This window comes from Anthonomus grandis, chromosome 13, assembly GCF_022605725.1.
Source record: "Anthonomus grandis grandis chromosome 13, icAntGran1.3, whole genome shotgun sequence".
Classification (NCBI taxonomy): domain Eukaryota; kingdom Metazoa; phylum Arthropoda; class Insecta; order Coleoptera; family Curculionidae; genus Anthonomus; species Anthonomus grandis.
The window spans coordinates 24,028,352-24,034,746 of NC_065558.1; the positions used below are offsets into that span (position 1 = coordinate 24,028,352).

General features: G+C 29.9%; 1 long non-coding RNA gene across 4 annotated transcripts; it reads right to left on the minus strand.

Annotated features, from left to right (window-relative positions):
* Window positions 1-1,503: 1,503 nt before the first annotated feature.
* Window positions 1,504-4,778, minus strand: LOC126743519 (uncharacterized). 4 transcript variants are annotated; one of them, XR_007662900.1, is made up of 5 exons: window positions 4,520-4,778; window positions 4,030-4,470; window positions 2,063-2,189; window positions 1,838-2,002; window positions 1,504-1,774 (listed from the first exon to the last, which is right to left on the minus strand). It is a non-coding gene; the product is annotated as an uncharacterized LOC126743519 (long non-coding RNA). The 4 variants fall into 4 exon arrangements; XR_007662901.1 differs by having other exon boundaries at window positions 2,063-2,243; XR_007662902.1 differs by having other exon boundaries at window positions 2,063-2,243; window positions 4,001-4,470.
* Window positions 4,779-6,395: the final 1,617 nt, after the last annotated feature.

Below are 6,395 nucleotides of genomic sequence, written 5' to 3' on the forward strand. Positions count from 1 at the left end.
AATATAAAAAGCTAAACATTTCAAACAACTGTGAATGATAAATAAATCGATTTAAAATTAAAATAACATAGTCATAGAAAGAGTATCGTATATAATATGTGCGAATTTTAAAATTCTGATAAAATTTTGCTTATTTCGCCCTTGTACTCCTTGTTATAGAATATGCTTTTCGCTCAATTTCAATGTACTGGAACGTATTATTCTTATCGATGTAAGCGTTAATACTTCGACAAAAATACAGTGCTTCATCTTGATAAGGTTTTTTATCACAGCAATGAAATCTTCAAAAAAAAATCTTTTGGATCGTTTTCTATCTACGTCTAATGCATTATTTAAAATAACTATTACATGATTTCATTAAAAATAACTAATGATTCTATTATTCAGTTTTTAGAGGAAAAACAAAATGAGGCCTCTAAGGAGAGGGAGGAAGCGAAAAAAAGGAAAGAAGAGGAAGAGCGGAGAGAAATCCAAAGGAGAGAGGGTTAGTTGGATATTTTAATTTTTGTGGACAATACTCTTGGAGAAAAAAACTATTCGATTTTTCCTACATTTTATGAAACTTATGAAGGTGAATCACGATCGATGCAAAGTTAAACGTTTACGAATAAGGGAACATCAGACTTCTTTGAAAATTTGACAACATCGATAAGGGATTGGGATGGGATCTAACGAGCTAAAATATTTTTAGATGAATAATTAAATTGGAAAGAAATATCTATAAAAATGAAATTTTGGTAAATTCAGTCACTCTTTTAGGCTTATTGTCAAATATAATTAGCGATTTTTTTAAGCCATGTGCGATAAATACATAATATTGTAATGAAATTTAGGAACACATCAAAGACTATAAAAGAAAATATTAAGCTAAACGTAAGTAGAACCCTGAATAAATCTCACTAATCAACTTTTAACTACAAAATACGAATAAAATACTCCAAAAACTAGAAGAATAATTTACGTATTTACATTTTCATAACATATTAAAGTTCATTTTTTTTTATTTCCGAAACTTTATAGCATTTTTCGTATATGGCGATGAAATCAAATGAAAATCGTTAAAGATTGGCATAGGACAACACCAGAAAAAAACACACAAACTCAAAAAGGTTAGCATATACAGGGTGATTTATTTACAACACCAAACATGATGTTACCTTTTAGTATGAGCAGCAACGTCGCATCGCTAAAAATAATATTTTCGCTTGTTATATCATATGTTGTTAATTTTTCTAAAAAATGCAATGTTCCTTATTCCGTTAATGTTTCAACTTCAGCATCGATCGTGATATATTCCGTATAGTTTGAATACACTTATAGTTTTAATTTTATTTTCTTTATAGAACAAAGAATCCAGAGGGGCCGCGCCCGAATATTTAGGGGCCGCATAGGGAGGGGGCCATATGAGGGCCCTTCCGATGGAGATTCCGAAGAAAGGGCAGAACCGAGAGGAGGGTGGAGGGGCCGGGGAGGAAGAAGGGGCAGTAGGGGAGCCTCAAAGAATTATTTTATTTATTTTTAAATATTTTTTAAGTTAATTAATTTAATCATAGAATTAGTATAATTCATAAATTAATATATCATAAAAATTGAATAATTAAACGTTTTATTTCAAATGCATATATTTATACGTCTATACTACATACATGTGTTATATTTTGGAACATTTTCTGGTCTACGTTCTCCCGGAGAAACTGTACCGTGAGCTCAATTATTGTACAGTAGGCGTTCTCAGTAAAAAACGGTCTTCAGTCAATAAGCCAAGTTGAATGGTCTGTAATGAAAAAAATCTCCTTTAAAATATTCTCCATGTTTAATTTTATTATTTCTTATTTACCCTTCTCTATCTTATATTTTTATGAATTTAATTCTGTTTGCGGTTCTCGAATATCTTGTGGACGTGAGTTCCTTGGGACCGGTGAACAACGACTTAGTAGGACACGACCCTTGGTATGGTGTTGGCTTCAGATAACTAGTTGTTCTTAATCGCCAAGAAAGTTGCCTGTTGGTCAAGAAAGGATAGTTTTAGATTACTCTATTTTACTACTATACAAGTACTTACTATTAATGGTATCTTACCAAATTCATCTACCCTCGAATGTGTAATTATTTTCTTATTCCTGTGCATTAAATCCTGTCGCAATTGGATGAATCCTCTTGCCCATTTTTGAGTCCTTTGAATGTTTTTCCTTTAAATTATAATATATTTGGTAGCAAGTGGTTGATCATGATGTAAATGGTTCCTAAATAAAAAGTTATGAGACTATGATGAGCAACGTATTGTTTCGTCCTCATTATGGACTCATCAGTATTATCCAAGAAATGATTAATTTCTCTAAAGCAATAGACAAATGTTGCTGCGGGGCCAACTAGTCAACATTTGCCAAAATATATTTTTATTTGTTGAAATAAAAATATATTTTAATTCTTTCTTTAGAGAGATATTAAAAATAACAAAAGTATGCCTTTATTAATAATATCATGATGAAATGTCTTGACTAATAATACTTAATTTGTTAATACTCTTAGTGCCAATTTTTTTCTAAGGTTTCTCATTTTTAAGATTTATAGGACAAATTAATAATATTATCAGATTGGTCAACTCAAAAAAAATTCCTACATAAATATGAACGTAATTGTATAAAAAATAAAACCGGCAATTTCCAGTAATTTTTGTATTGTTTTGAGGCTTTTAGTACCTTTTATTTTAGCGTTTTTTTAGCTACTTGTGTAGGTACTCATTTATGTATTAGCCTTTGTACTATACGTGAATTCTGCCGATTATTATTGTAATTGTTTTGTAATTTGTTGACCATTATATGTATAATATTATTGTTTTTTTTTTGTTAATTGCTCAAGTATTAACATTATGAGAATATTTTTTAAATTCTGTTTTTAAGTATTTTTCTATATTTTTTTTTGCCCCTTAGATAATACAATATAATATAAGAATAACAACATTTAAGATTAAACAGACTGCAAAATTATAGGATAAGTATGCTCATATATTAGACATAAATATCCTTAATAACATTGACCAACCGGCCAAAAATAAAATTAGTATTTAATGTACCTGATTGGATTATTGTTTTAGCGCAACATAACTTGAACATTGTTTAGCAGCTTATAGTGTGTTTGGGCTTTTTGTACTTTAGCATTTTTAGCTGTTTGAGTACTTTTGTTTGAGCCTTTTATTTACTTAAGTTGCTATTAATGGCAAGTGGTACTGCAGCTAAAGCTGTAAGACAATCATAGTTTGTCATTATCAAAGCAAATTATGATAACTTTTATTATGATGTTAAAAGTACTTGTTGGCCAGTCATGTATTTAAAAGTAAATGTTATTAATATTTTAGAAACTAAAATTGAAAATCCCTATACTAATACTTCATACAAGTATTAGTATAGGGACCAAAAGTATAGGAGCAAAGCGACTAAACTGGGTCAAAGCGACTAAACACGGTCCGTGGGGACCAGTTTGGAACCTATAGGTCTTGTCTGTGAAGAGCCATAAAGAAATTCTTTAAAAAAATCAAAAATGATCATGTGTACTCAAGTCTGGTGAGTTGGGAGGGGCCAACGTTTATATGACAAAGAAAGAGAGGACCAGTTGTTGGGGTATCATGCTTCAAAGAACCATAATGTGTTATATAGTCGCGTTGTATGTCAATATAATGTGTTATATGTCAAAAATAATAAACAATAAGTAAGTTACTTAGTAAAAAGAGTTTTGCAGAAATAACCATATTTTTTACTTGAATAAAAGTGTCAATATTGCAGAGTGACCGAATTTATGGATATATATAAAGAGACATGCGCATAATTAAAAAAAATAAACAATATATGTTTAGACCAAAAAAGTTATAAGAAATGAAAATTTTCAGAAAAGTAGCTTTTATATTTCAATAATTAAATCGTAGGTCTGACTGATAGTGAACTGAATAATTTTTTGCAACTTTCTTAAAATTATTTTTTAATTTAGTTCTAAAAAGTTGTCTTACCAAAAAACATTTTTTGAGTAAAAACTTACTTAATTGTCCTCGGATTTCAGTCGAAGTTTTCGGCTAGTGACAGGTCTTTTAACCGGTCACTGGCACTTAAGAAGCCATCTCCATACTATCGGTATTGCGGACAACCCGGAATGACGATGGTGCTGTGAGGAGGATGAAACCGTTGACCATGTAGTCGGGGAGTGCCCAGCACTCACGCGCGCCAGGTTCAAATACTTGGGTAACACTTTCAGTGTACCAAGCGACTTTAAGTCCTTCAGACCAGAGAGCCTTATCAGTTTCTCTAAGGCCGTTGGGCTCTGGTAACCCCAGGTGGGGCCTGACGGGTCCATCAGGAGACCTATATGCACAACTGCCTTGGCAGTCCACTGTTTCGTCAATTCATTCAATTCATTCCAGTCGAAGTTTTGCAGCTTTGGATTATACCATAAAACTTCTTGTTTTGTTTTTTTTTTATAGACCTAGAATGAAAAAATGTAATAAAATATTAAAAACACGAAAAGTCCTCACCAATAATTAGATTTTAAGCCATCCAATTTCTTGCTATAAAAGGATCTATCCACTTGTCATTGTCAAGTCCGTTGAATGCGTTTTCTTCAAATTCAAGGCTGCTGATTGATCACGATTAAAATAGAATCTGGAATACAAATGGATCACTAGAAAAAGAAACCATATTATTAGCATCTTATGAGCAACATATTGTTTCGTCCTCATTATGAACTCATCAGTATTGCATATCCAAGAAATTATTCATTTCTCGAAAGCAATAGACAATTGTTGCTGCGGGGCCAACTAGTCAACAGTTGCCAAAATATATTTTTATTTGTTGAAATAAAAATATATTTTAATTCTTTTTTTAGAGAGATATTAAAAATAACAAAAGTATTCCTTTCAATAGTTACGATTAAGTCTTGACTGTTTTGCATGTCTTGACTAATAATACTCAATTTGTTAATACTCTAGTGCCAAATATTTTCTAGTTTATCTCAATATTGTAAAATTGGTCAACTGGAAAAAAGTGCTACATAAATATGCACGTAATTGTATAAACAATAAAACCGGCAACTTCCAGTAATTTTTGTACTGTTTTGAGGCTTTTAGTACCTTTTATTTTAGCATTTTTTTAGCTATTTAGATGGGTACTCATTCATGTATCAGCCTTTGTACTATACTTGAATTCTGCCAATTATTATTGTAACTGTCTTGTAATTTGTTGACCATTATATATATAATATTATTGTTTTTTTTGTTTATTGCTCAAGTATTAACATTATGAGAATTCTGTTTTTAAGTATTTGTTCTATTTTTTTTGCCCCTTAGATAATACAATATAATATAATTGTAAGATAATTATGCTCATATATTAGGCATGAATATCCTTAATAACATTGACCAACCGGCCAAAAATAAAATTAGTATTTAATGTAGCTGATTGGATTATTGTTTTAGCGCAACATAACTTGAACATTGCTTAGCAGCTTATAGTGTGTTTGGGCTTTTTGTACTTTAGCATTTTTAGCTGTTTGAGTACTTTTGTTTAAGCCTTTTATTAACTTAAGTTGCTATTAATGTCAAGTGGTACTGCAGCTAAAGTTATAAGACAATCATAGTTTATCATTATCAAAGCAAATTATGATAACTTTAATTATGATGTTAAAAGTACTTGTTGGCCAGTCATGTATTTAAACGTAAATGTTATAGTAATTTTAGAAACTAAAATAAGATTGAAAATCCCTATACTAATACTTTATACATTTATAAGATAATAAAAATGAGTTAAGACGTAATAAAATACCAAAAAAAAAGAAATATTTTTCTACAATTTCTTGCCCTTCAAATAATGTAATTTGTTGTTTTCTTTAACATTTTAGATTAAATATATTGCAAAATTATAAAATCATTAAACTTGTCTATTCATATTAGACATTAAAATCTTTAATGACATTGACCAACCAGACAAAAATAAAATTAGTATTTAATGCACCTGATTGGATTATTGTTTTAACACAACATAACTTGGACATTTGTTAGCAGCTTATAGTGTGTTCGGGCTTTTTGGTACTTTAGCATTTTTAGCTGTTTGAGTACTTTTGTTTAAGCCTTTTATTTACTAAAGTTGCTATTAATGTCAAGTGGTACTGTAGTTAAAGCTATAAGACAATCATAGTTTATAATTATCAAAGCAAATTATGATCACTTCAATTAATTATGATGTTGAAAGTACTTGTTGGTCATATGTAAACTTCATTTCCATTTTATAAACTTAAATAGGATTGAAAATACCAATACTAATACTGGATACATTTAAAAGATTAATAAAAATTACTTAAAATGTGATAAAATAGTAAAACAGAAATATTTGCCTACAATTTTTTCTTGCCCTTTA